The sequence below is a fragment of the Aotus nancymaae genome, unplaced genomic scaffold (genome assembly GCF_030222135.1).
Source record: "Aotus nancymaae isolate 86718 unplaced genomic scaffold, 86718_ANA_hifiasm-v0.15.2.pri h1tg000051l, whole genome shotgun sequence".
In the NCBI taxonomy this organism is placed as follows: domain Eukaryota; kingdom Metazoa; phylum Chordata; class Mammalia; order Primates; family Aotidae; genus Aotus; species Aotus nancymaae.
In genome coordinates, this window is record NW_026988465.1 from 4,177,743 (window position 1) to 4,190,966 (window position 13,224).

The 13,224-nt window shown below is 50.5% G+C and overlaps 1 pseudogene; it reads right to left on the reverse strand.

Moving 5' to 3' along the window:
- Positions 1–801: 801 nt before the first annotated feature.
- Positions 802–1,286, reverse strand: LOC105708696 (transcription factor BTF3-like; annotated as a pseudogene).
- Between the last annotated feature and the right edge of the window lie 11,938 nt (positions 1,287–13,224).

Sequence of the window (13,224 nt, forward strand, 5' to 3'; positions counted from 1 at the left end):
TTTGTAGGGTTTTATGCCACTTCCTACCTACCCCACTCATCAGAAACCCTTGAGCTGCTGTGTATATGGAGGAAGGGTAGTGAAGAGGAAGTCACAGAACATGGGATCCAAAGCATGACTCTCTTCTGGTATGACCCTAGGAATGTCCCTTGACTGAGATGGGTCTCCATTTGTTTATCTTCTCACTGAAATGTGTATTCTATGAAGAAAGGAATTTATTTATTTATTTATTTTGAGACAGAGTTTTGCTCTTGTTGCCCAGGATGGAGTGCAGTGGCATTATCTCAGCTCACTGCAACCTCTGCCTCCCAGGTTCAAGTGATTCTCCTGTCTCAGCCTCCTGAGTAGCTGGGACTACATGTGCCTGCCACTATGCCTGGCTAATTTTTGTATTTTTAGTAGAGATGGGGTTTCACCATGTTGGTCAGGCTGGTCTTGAACTCCTAACCTCAGGTGATCCACCTGTCTAGGCCTCCCAAAGTGCTGGGATTACAGGCATGAGCCACTGGGCCTGGCCTTTTTTTTTTTTTTTTTTTTTTTCCCTAGGCAAAGGACTTCATTAACCTTTGTTTCAAACTTTATTCCCAGGCTTTTTCAGCTTAATTAGCTGCAAAGAATGAAATTGTATATAAGCAAAAGATGAAAAGAGCCGCAGTGTCCAAGGGGCTTGGGCTTAAAAATATTAGAGATCTAGATTTTGTCAGATCCATAAACAAAAATTTCTTAATACGCAGTCATAATACAGAATAGCAGCGCCCAGTAACTTCTTCAAGGTTTATCGTCTTCAGAAGTTGGTTCGATTCAGTTTGCCTCATTCTTGGAAGTCTCATCAAAATTCTCCACAAGATCTGGAACTTCATCATCGTCCTCCTCTCCAGTAGCAAGTGGTGCCTTTCCATCCACAGATTGTTTGGGCAGAGTTTCAGCCAGTCTCCTTAACCTAGTGAGACTGTCTGCACCAAGCTGGTTTAAGATGCTGGGTAGCATTTCTGCCAGCTGCTCTGTCTCAGCATCGCCTGTAATGGTGAAGGTGTTTGCTGCCAGAGACGCCTGAAATTTAGTGTTGTGAAAGTGGATCACTGTTCCTTGGTCTGTAAACACATTCACCAATTCAACACTAGAGATATTGTTTACCCCTAACTGCTTTAAGGAGAACTGAGGTTTTTATCATCTGCTGTAGCTGTTCCATGAACCACTTTCTTCTTTCGGCCGGCGCCTTTCCCACTGATGCACACTGAAACCTGCAGTTTGGCGAGCTTTTCCTGGCTCATGATTGTTTCTTTCATCTTGTGGGACTGGCTAGGGGGTGATGTGGGGGACCAAGGTGCATGTTCAGGGGGTCTCAGGTGGACTAGCTGAGATTAAGCACACACGTGCGGGGATGCCCATTTGTTCATCTTTAAACTGGAGATGGTGGTGCCAGCTGCTCAAAGCCATTGTGAGGTGACTCAGATAGCCCATGCAAAGGTCCTGGAAAGCAGTCACTGATGAGTCCATGGTGGTTTCCTCCCTTGCTTACATACAATGGAGACTTGCAAAATATTTTTTGTCCAATTGAGAACATCTTGAATAAGTTAAAAGAGAAGGAAATTCATATTCAGATGTGAATGTGATTTGTAATTTACCTCCAGGGAAGATTCCAGGAGAAGAGCTCAAAATCGTCTGAGTGACACCTCACATTGGAAGGCGTGTCCTGCTTCCCAGGTGACTGCCTCCAAGGACAAGCTTATTTGGAAACATGAACCCCGGCATGTTTCACTTTTCTTTTCAAAAAATGTCATTCCTCTCCACGGTGGCCACACCTTATAAATGGGCCAATTTGGCTTTTACCATCTCTCCAATCTCTGCTCCACCTCGGTAGACTGGCTTGATGATCACCTAAGTGGCTCAAAATCAGGCAAAAAGATGAGAAGACATAGAAACGTCTGGATAGACCATCTGCCTCTGAATTTCCTGCTAAGTAAAGATCAACGTCCATATTGGACAAGCCGCTTTGTATTACTTGCTTCTAAAAACACCCTAACTGCTATAAGCAAACAAAGCACTCATGCCAGGTTTTCTTGTAGTCAGAAATTTCTGAGTCAGAAATCAGGTTGAGGCCACAAAATGTGTTAAGGGGAAACGGGCTTAAGGGGTCACAGAAAGCACATGGATCCATGCCTGGGTGTGGGGCCCTTGCTAGGCACTGGGTGCTATTCCTTTTTTTTTTTTTTTTTGAGACAGAGTCTCACTCTATCACCCAGGCTGGAGTGCAATGGTGTGATCTCGGCTCACTGCAACCTCCAACTCTTGGGTTCAAGCGATTCTCCCTCCTCACCCTCCCAAGTAGCTGTGACTGCAGGAGCCCGCCACCACCCCTGGCTAATTTTTGTGTTTTTAGTAGTAATGTGGTTTCACCATATTGGCCAGGCTGGTCTCAAACTCCTGACCTAAAGTGATCCACCCACCTAGGCCTCCCAAAGTGCTGGGATTACAGGCATGAGCCACCGCACCCGGCCCACCAGGTGCTGTTCTAAACCCTTCCTGCACTTGATCCCTTGCGGCCTCCACAACATGCCCATGACCAGATGTTCTTACTGCTCCCTCCACCGATGCGGAAATGAAAGCACCAAGAGGCCGACTACATTACCCCACGTCGCAGAGCGAGCGCGTGGAACGGCAGGATTTGCACCCAGGCAGTTGCGCTCTGGGGTTCACCTTCTCTATCACTAACCCATTGGGCACCTGGTAACAGAAGGTTCCCCCCAGATGCCATCATTTGGGGGCCAACCTGCCTGAAAGGGTCCACGGTCTTCACTTTTGGTCTCATCTCCAGAGGGGGATGAAATGAAGACAGCCCGAGGTGCAGAGAGTGATCTGTTCCATGCCTCAAGCCCGTTGACACGGTTTGGGTCTGCGTGCCTGTCAAATCTCATGTCAAATCGTAACGCCCAGTGTTGGAGGCGGGGCCCGGTGGGAGGTGTTTGTTTGGATCATGGGGGCAGATCCTTCATGAACGGCTTAGTGCCATCCGCTTGGCGATGAGCGAGTTCTTGCGAGAGCTGGTCGTTTAAAAGGGCATGGCACCTCCTGCTGCCCTCTGTCTTGTTCTGGCCGTGTGATGCGCCTGCTCCTGCTTCACCTTCTACCATGAGCAGAACTTCCTGAGGCTTTGCCGGAAACTGAGCAGATGCTGGTGTCATGCTTCTTGTACAGCCTGCAGAACTGTGAGTCAATTAAACCTCTTCTCTTTATAAATTACCCAGTCTCAGGCATACCTTCATAGCAGTGCAGGATCAGCCTTACACACCCATGTCTTCTCTCCACCAGTTTTAACCTCTTCCTCACAGTCTCCAGGTTACCCACTCTGTCCTCTCCTTGCTGCCTTCCTGCACCCCATCTCTGCACTTTGGGGGCCCTGGCCTTTCTGCTTTCCCTTCTATGCCCAGGCCAGCAGCTTCTCTTCCTATCAAGGCCAAGCCCACATTGCTTTTGCAAATGCTTGCTTCCAGTCAGTCTTCTTTTGAGTAAATGTATTCCACTCTTGGATATCCTAAAGATGAGAGGAAAGCCGGGCGGGTGGATCACAAGGTCAGGAGTTTGAGACCAGCCTGGTCAACATGGTGAAAACACCCTAAAAATGCAAAAACATTAGCCGGGCTTGCTGGCAGGCACCTGTAACCCCAGCTACTCAGGAGGCTGAGGCAGGAGAATCGCTTGAACCTGGGAGGTGGAGGTTGCAGTGACCTGAGACTGGCCACTGCACTCCAGCCTGGGCAACAAAGCTTCCATCTCCAAAAAGAAAAAAAAAAGATGAAAAGAAAAATCAAAGTAACCAAAAATAGAGAAAACAGTCAGTGTGCAAAGCCCTTTATCCCTACTCAACAAACAACTGCTAAAGTCGTGGAAACAATACCTAACTTGTAAAAATTCAGTTCAGGTCGGGCGCAGTGGCTCACGCCTGTAATCCCAGCACTTTGGGAGGCCAAGGCGGGTGGATCACAAGGTCAGGAGTTCAAGACCATCCTGGTCAACATAGTGAAACCCCGTCTCTACTAAAAATACAAAAAATTAGCTGGGCATGGTGGCGCGTGCCTGTAATCCCAGCTACTCAGGAGGCTGAGGCAGGAGAATTGCCTGAACCCAGGAGGCGGAGGTTGCAGTGAGCCGAGATCGCGTCATTGCATTCCAGCCTGGGTAACAAGAGCGAAACTCCGTCTCAAAATAAAATAAAATAAAATAAAATTAGCCAGGCATCGTGGCACGCACCTGTAGTCGCAGCTACTCAGGAGGGTGAGGCAGGAGAATCGCCTGAATCCAGGAGGTGGAGGTTGCAGTGAGCCAAGATCACGCCACTGCACTCCAGCCTGGGCGACAGAGTGAGATTCCATCTCAAAAAAAAAAAAAAAATTCAGTTCAGTTCTATACATGTCAGGCTTACAAACATTTGCAAATATTGCAGCTAAACATCTCTTCTTTCATTAAAAAAATAAAATCTCACAAATAAAATCCAGAGTAGTAATAGGTTTAGTGTACACCCTCTGAGCACAGTCAAGGCAACTGTCTGGGTTCTTTTTCTACCTGACAAAATATAGCTGTCATGCTTTCGTCACAGAATTACAATGCTTTGCTTCCATGACAGTAAGCACTAACTAGGTCTTTAACACGCGCCAGGTTCTGTGCTCCGGAGAAACCAAAATTGTGTGTCAGACAGTCCCTGGGAGCTGACGCCACGTTCTGTAAGATGTTGATAGAGATCCTGGGGAGAATTCCTCCTCAGTGATCTCTGCTGAGCAGAGGCACAAAGAGGCAACGTGACATTTGGTGACAGCAACAGACTAGGACTTGGGGTCTTTGCCCCCGGTGGCCCTTGCAGTTGCTACTTTGCTTTTTAGGACACCTTTCTTGCTTGTCTCTGTGGGTAAACGCTGACTTCTGCTGCAAAATCAAGCTCAAAAAATGCCTCTTGATTCCCCAAGACCCAGAAACGTTCTATTTTGCACCATTCACTGCAGCTCATAGCTGCCATGTTGAGTAATCACTCATTTGCAACTTTAAAAGGAAGAGAACTCATTCTATTCATCCTTGGGATCCTCATCTTCTCCCCACGCTGTTCATCAGCACTCATAACACTGGCTGGCAAAGGAAGCCGGATGAACAAATAAAACATGAGTGGGTGGCAGAGTGTGTACCACTGGTGAAAGTGGCTCGTTCCCTCCAGGATATCACTTTGCCCACAGACATCCCCAACTTCCGTCTCCTGTCACCTCTCCTCTCCCCATCCCGGCTGTAAAAAGACAGAAAGATGGCATCCTAGTCCTTTTTCTATCGTTTATAACAGAATACTGGAAACTGGGCAATTCAGAAGAAATGAAATGTCTTTCTTACAGTTCTGAGGCTGGGAAGTCCAAGTTCAAGGGGCTGCATTTGGGAAGATGCTCCCTCTTGGCAGGGACACTGCAGAGTCCCGAGACAGCACAGGGCATCTCATGGGGACGGGCTGAGCGGGCAGGCGAGGGTCTCTTTAATTCATTAATCCATTAAGCTATGAATGGATTAATCCACTCATGAAGAGAGAGCCCTCGTGACCCAAACACCTCTTAAAGGTTCCACCTCTCTATCCTACCACACTGTGGCTTGAGTTTCCACAGGAGTTTGGGAGGCAGCAAACATTCAGACCATAACACATGGAAAGAGTCTCGTCCATGATAACAACATTCCTGCTCAGCCATCTGAAGTCTTTTGAAAAGTGGCTGCTTAGCTTTCAGGTGGCCAGAAAATTTTGCAAAAGCCACCTGTGGCTCTAAGAAAAGCTTTTGCTGAGCAAAGTGAAACTCCTCTCATCGCTGCCTGCAGACGGAGGGCAACTTCCCCAGTGTGGCCTCTAGAGAGGAGGGGGAGCCCCAGCTGAGCTCGGGTGGATGGGGTGGAGGTCAGGGGGGACTGAGGGTCTTGCTCTACCTGTGAAGGAATGGGTATAAGGAAGGCCTGGCCTGGGAGCCCAAGGCTTAGAGAGAGACACCAGCCAGTGTCCTATCTCTGCAGCTGCTTTTCCCTTTGCCCTGAAGCTCTTACCCACAGATATCCAGTTCACCCTGAATGGAAAACACAAGCCAAAGGCCACCTCCTCCAGGAAGTCTTCCAGGGTTCTTCCAGCCAGAATTAACCACCGTTTCCATTACCCTCCCTTGTCATGGCCCTATTCTACCAAGGAACATTGTTATATTGTTAGCATGATGGTAAACCCTGGAGGTCGACGACCGTATCTTAATCTTTTTGTTCCCTCCACCCTATTCGCACTCCTTCTCCCTCTCCTTTCTCTTTCTCTCCTTCTGTCTCTTCATTTCTCCATCTCTCCATCTCTCACTGTATATCTCTCTGTCTCACTCACCCTCTGTCTCTCTGTTTCCATCTGTGTCTCTCTCTCATTCCTCCCTCTATCTCTCACATGCCTTCACATTCTCTCTCTTTCTCTCTCTCTCACACACACACACACACACACACGCTCAGCGCAGTGCTGGTCCTCAGAACCTTTCAAAAGAGCCTGTTGAGTAGCTCAAAATCTCTCCACTTCCAGTAAGAAGGGTGGCTAATTCCTTCCAGCTCTTAATGGGGAGAAGCCAGTTTTCAAACCTATCTGAAACACAAAAGTGAGCTCAAGCCACACCAGTCCAGACCCCTTTGGTGGCGCAAGAAAATACGCGCTTGGCACGGCTCCTGGATTTTCTGGTACCCTTGCATTTTAGAAATCAGAGAAGTTGTCCCCAACCTGGGTGCCTTGGTTCATGCCCATATCATCTGCTCACAATGACGCTTCTGAGACTCTATGCAACATGATGTGGAAAACCAGGGATGCCGTGGAGAACCATGAATTTCCAAGTGAGGAAACTGAGGCGTGAGGGACCAGGTGCCGGCCCACAGTTTCACAGCCGCTGGTGGAGGACTTGGGCCCAGGCCGCTGGCTTTGCCCCGTATGGTGGCTGGGAGGACCCCGGCAGTGATTTCTGCTTGGTTTTCTTTTATTTTCTTTTATTTTCTTTTTTCTGAGACTGTCTCACTCTGCCACCCAGGCTGGAGTGCAATGGCACAATCTTGTCTCACTACAACCTCTGCCTTCTAGGTTCAAGTGATTCTCCTGCCTCAGCCTCCCAAGTAGCTGGGATTACAGGCATGTGCCATCACGCCTGGCTAATTTTTGTATTTTTAGCAGAGACAGGTTTTCACTATGGTGGCTGTAAGGGTTACTGCCGAGTTTAAAATGAGGAAACTGAGACCAGCACAAGAAGAGCCAATGCGAATTTATTCAGCTCCTGGGCGAGGTGCTGCAGTCCGACAAGAGGGGCCGGAGAAGTCGCAGGGACTCCTCTCAGACCTGGGATTTTATAGGGAGCAGGCAAGCTTGCTATTGGCAGGTAGGCAGGGTTTGAATACTATTGGGTAGATTTACAAGACTCGACTGCTATTGGGTAGATTTACAAGACTTGACTGCTATTGGGTAGCTAAGACTCGAATGCTATTGGGTAGATTTACAAGACTTCTTTTGCTTTTTGGTGGGGTTCTTTAAGGGAGGGCTAGGCTGTGTGAGGGAGGGTGGGCTTGTCCGAGCTCCCGGAGAGGGAGGAGGGTGCCCGAGCTCCTGGCGAGGCCACTGGCCTTACAGTGGCCAGGCTAGTCTCGAACTCCTGACCTCAGGTGATCTGCCCGCCTCAGCCTCCCAAAGTGCTGGGGTTACAGGCATGAGCCACTGTGCTCAGCCTGGTTTTCCATTTAAAAAACAGAATTAAAGGTTTTACGTTTTATGGTGCCGTCAGTTCTTAAGATTAAACTAATAAAGAGGAGAAAAAGAAATTTGAACAGGAGAGGCACCAGGTCCCTTTGCAAACCACGACCTTCCTGGAGGCTGGCCACAGGGGCTGCCTGACCACCCCTCGCCTGCAGCCATGCCTGGTCCGCTTAGTTACCGCAACGTGAGACAGTTTCCTGGTCTTGGGGGCGGCCATGGGAATGGGGGCCAGGGAATGATGCCCTGGCCTCACTCTGCGAGACAGCCCTGCTCCCTGCCTCCTTCCTGCACCTGTGGTGAGAGATGATAAACTTGACAAGGCCCCAGCAGGTGGTTCCAGTTCCAGGCAGCGCAGCACCCTAGCGGAAATACGTGGGGAAACCAGGGGCCAAGCCCCAAGCATGAGGGAAGCAAGGGTCAGGGAGGGAACGGGAAAGGAGCGTTACCACATTGCCGCTGCCAGGAATCAGAGCAGTTGAGCCTTTTAAAAATAGTGAGTGGCAGGGCTAGAGAGTTTCTCCTGGGTGTGAACGAGTAACTAACCCAGATATTACAACCCTTGGCTTCCTTTCTTTCCTCTGTGGGCCTGGAATGGCTCCTGCCTCAGTTTACTCATCTGAAAACTACCTGACGAGACACGTCCTCGGCCCAGGGATAGGAAGGGATGAGTGAGCAAAGGCAAGGGAGACAGCCCAGGTGGCCGGCTGGATTCTCAGCTGTCTGCCCGCCTGCCCTCCTTCCAGCCGCGTCGCTTCTCCTCCCTTTTCTTGAGTCAGATCGACCCAACCACAGCCTGATCATCCACCTTCTACCCCACAGGCTTCTCCCAAGACACACTGGGATGAGAATTACCACACTACCTCTCCTCACCAAAGCTCTCTCCCTTCTGTGGACACCTCCCCGCTGCCAGCCCTGCCTCTCAGGTCACCAGTGGCCACACCAGCCCTTGTCGGTGCTGGAGGGTAACAGCGTCACTCAGCTCGTCGCGGTCTCTTCTCGCCCTCAGTGTCGTTCTTGACTTCCACAAAGGTGCCAGGCTCCTGACATCAGCACCCAGCTCCTTGGGACACGCCCCCTGCCAACTGATTGAATCAGGGTCCAACATGAGGAGGTGGCCTGGAGTCCTCAGGGTCCCCACAAGCTGGGGACAGAGCGGTCATCATTATTTACAGGGTCAAGATGTCCTTTTTGCTCTTGGCCATGGGCTTGCTCTTTGTTGGAGGAAGAAAAATGAGGGATGTTATTCTTTAATAAAAGTTTAAAGAAAAAAGAGTGGAGGGAGTGCTGAGGAGCCAGGGAAGAGGCTGGTGTAGAAGTTGGAAGAGAGAAGCCGGGCGTGGTGGCTCACGCCTGTAATCCAAGCACTTTGGAGGCCAAGGCGGGTGGATCGCCTGAGGTCGGGAGTTCAAGACCAGCCTGACCAACATGGTGAAACCCCATCTTTAACAAAAAAAAAAAAGCAGAAGTTGGAAGAGAGGGGAGGTGAGGGAGCACCTGCTTGGAGACAGCCCTTTTGAGGCCATGCAGTGACACCTGAACTCGAGGTGAGCCGCAGGCACGGTGGGCTGCCTCCCATTGCCTCCCATCTGTGGCACCGCCACAGGGGCTCCCTGCGGGATCTGAAGAGTGAGGAAGGTGAGGGCAGCCACCAACCGAGACAGCATGGGCCAAACTGGATTCTCTAACCCAGCCCTTTCATGTGCCTAGTGTGGCATCAGCAAACAAAAAGGAACCGTGAGCACTGCCCTTGTCCCCGCGGAGCCCTGGAGAAGCCCTGCAGTCCTGCTCTGTCCGATGAGGCTTTGGCACAGAGGAAGCGTCCATTTGTCGTCACTGACGATGAACAGGTGATGGGGTGCTGCCTAGTGCTGAACCTCAGGAGGGCACAAGCAAGCCGCCCACCAGGAATTAAAGGCGATCACGGGGTTTACTCAGAACAAGCCAGGTGCCTCTCAAGCAGGGATTGTGTAATCCTCACCATAAGCTAATCAGGTCTGTGTCATAGCCTCACCTTGCGATACAAACAGGCCCAGAGAGGCTATCATATGCCACGGTTGTACAGCAGCTGGGGCAGCCGGGATTTGAACACAAAACTCCAAAGCCCCTTCTCCTTGCCTTGCCCAAGCTGCCCTCTCGTGAGATTGGCAGGCAGCCCTGTTACCGTTCAGCATCTAGAGCTGTGGCCGGAGGAAGGTGGAAAGGCGAGGACATGCTGCTTCTCCTCACAGGCCAGCAAGTCCCTGCCCGACTCCTCCCCTGCCTCAGGGGAGGGAAACCCAAAAAGGGTAGATCCTTTCCTGGTGCTAGACACACCCTGTGACGTGTCCCAGGGGTACGTGGATGCTTCTGTCATGAGTGAGCCATCAAGGCCAGGCGAGAACCAAGTGCCTTGAGAAGCTGAGACCCACCTGGGGCCAGGCTCCTCCTTCGGGGAGGAAGAAGGACGCTGAGAGATGAGTAATGAGGCCGGGCAGGGAGACACCTGGCTGGTTTCTGTTAACGCAGGTTTGGGGAAGCACTCAGCTAGTTTCAGTTCAGGACGCCACTAGGTGGGGAGGGTGCTTCTCTTCACGGTTTGTTTCCATCATGATGTCTGCTTATGACCCTTCTGCAACCTTAGTGCCGCAGAGGTGGCCAGGGGTCCTTGATTTGACCATAATGTCCTGCAGACTGGACCTTATGTCCATCTCCCCAGAAGCCTTTTGGAAACAAGAAAGGCCATTTCAGAGTGCAGGAGCAAGAGGGCCGCAGGAGAGCCTGAGGCTGATGCCAAGCCGATGGGGCGAATCCAGACCACAGGACCCTAGAAAGAATATGTCCAACTTCCTGCTCCCAGAGTGTGGGAGGGGAGGAGGCAGGAGATAGATAAGAGGGAGGTAGTGTCTGCCTAGCTGTGTTTCAGGGCAAGGGGCAGGAGGAGGATGGGTGCAGGCCAAGGCTAGCATGACATCAGCTCAGCCCCGGCTAGACAGAGGTGCTGCTGCCAGCAAGAACCCACCCTCATACTCATCCTCCTCTGTTGCCCATTAAAGAGTCCATGGTTTCCATGGAAACAAAATGAGTCCCATCTGCAGATGGGGCAATCCTCTGGTCCCTGTTTCTGCCTCACCCTCCTTTCTCACTGCCTGTCCCTTCCTTTGCGTCTCTGCCTCCCGCTGAACCTCTTCACATGACCATCCCTATCTCCACTCTCCTTCCTCCTTTCCCATCCCGCTCATGCCTACTTGAAATGGGAACCCACATATTGGGCACACTCTGTAGTGCCCACTCAGGCACTCCCAACCCTGGCAGCCGTGGCATAAACCACCAATTGGTCCCAATATCCTATCTGACCATTCCAGCATGAGATCACTCGGAATACTGCCGTCACTTCACATCTAGATGTGGTGCTAGGACTAAGTCTGGGCCAGTGAAAAGTCAGCAGAACTTTCTTTTCTTTTTTTTTTTTAAGAGATGAAATCTCACAATATTGCTCAGGCAGGACTCAAACTCCTGACTCAAGCAATCCTTCCACCTCATCCTGCCCAGTAGCAGAGACTACAGGCATGTGCCACCATGCCCAGCATAGTGTGCAACTTTTCAGACATGACCACAAATGGAGGCAGTGTGTCTCAATCTTTCCTTTCCACCATCCTTATAAGCAGGAATGTAGACATGATGGTTGGAGCTCATGCAGCCATTTTGGCCTATCAAGTATATGTCTAAACCAATGTATGTACTTCCCAGGATCTGCTCAAGTGTGGTTCCTCTGCTCAAAACCACCATTAAACATCTGAGATGATCACCTGGCATCATCACCTTCTTATAAACCAAGAAAGGGTTTTTTGGTTTTTTTTAGTGAGGTTCATTGAGTTTCATGCCATCTTGTGGCAGAGATTACAGTGCCATGACATTTCACCTGCCTCGCCGGGCTGGGCCCATGGTGGCAGATGTTCCTGATTTCCCATGTTGCTCTCAGGCATGACCCAACAGCACATTGCTTGATGCCTCGCGCCACACGCCTCCCACCTCCTGCCCCAGAGCTTCCCTGTTGCCGTGAAGAGCACGATACCCTGGGAGGTACTGACTCCGGTAGACACACTGCCTTTCCAGACCAGGCCTGTCGGGCTGTAGACTGAGATGGGCAGGTGGGGAGCCCCCCACCCGCCCGACTCACACTCGCTCACCAGCTGGCCCCAGGTCCTGTGTTCCCAGTGCAGACGCTTCTGCTGCTGTTTCAGAAGCTGCTTTTCCCTGTAGGAGATGCCAGCTGGTGCCACCTGGAGGCGTGGGAGTCCTGCTGCCCCAGGAAGCCAGCTCTGACTAGCGGGGGACACGACAAGGCCGACACATTTTTCTCACATTTATTATTGCAAGCCCCAGTGGGCCTTTCTAGAGACACTCTGTGAAACTAAACAATCGGCTGCATTTGTTGAAAGCTGGAGCCAGCCTCGAAAGACACCCCTTTGTATTCTACTCCTTCCTTCTCTGCCTCACCTCTCCTTCCCCCTTCCTCTTGCTTCCTGGAGTTGGATTCCTCAAGAAAGCATTGGTGCATTAGCTTTGACCTCAAGCTCTCATTTTTAGAGAACCCAAACTAAGACTGGGAGACATGTGGAGGATGGCAAGGAAGAGATGCAGAAGGAGCTGGGGCTCAGAACTGTGGAGCTGCCAACCCCTCCTGGACTGGAGGCTTCTTGACCTTTTACCTGGGAGAAAAACTAATGTCTCTCTCATATTTAAGCTACAGCTATTCAGGACTTTCTCTTACCTGTAAACTTTTCCCAATAAATGCAGCTGCACAGGCCAGGTGCGGTAGCTCACACCTGTAATCCCAGCACTTTGGGAGGCCTAGATGGGGGGATGACCTGAGGTCAGGAGTTCGAGACCAGCCTGGTCAACATGGAGAAACCCCGCACTAAAAATACAAATATTAACTAGGCGTCATGGCGCGGACCAGTAATCTCAGCTACTCAAGTGGCTGAGGCAGGAGAATCGCTTGAACCCAGGAGGTGAAGGTTGCAGTGAGCCGAGACTGCACCACTGCACTCCAGCCTGGGCAACAGAGCAAGACTCTATCTCAATAAAAGAAAAAAAAAGCAATGTTCATGTGCAAATCACCTCTGGGTTGCAGTTCGCTGAACAGCACCAACCCATCATTAAAATTCTTTATCTCCTTTCATCCCATTTCACTTTCACTGGCATTGCCTTATTTTGATCCATGCAACATTCCCCAGGGCAGGTTGGACAGATGTCATTATTCCTTTCCACTCACCACCCCTTCCTACCCAATTCCCGACTTCAAGGTTAAGGAAAAGAAATATCTTGGAGGTTGTATGATTTGCCTAAGGGCCAGTGCTCATGAGAGAAAATCCCTGGTCTCCTAGGCCATTAGACCAGACTGCACCACCATTTCACCCGCACCTTTCACAGGTCACACAGTTTGGAAATCACCAGATTTTCAGTTCTCCTTCTGGGCACAC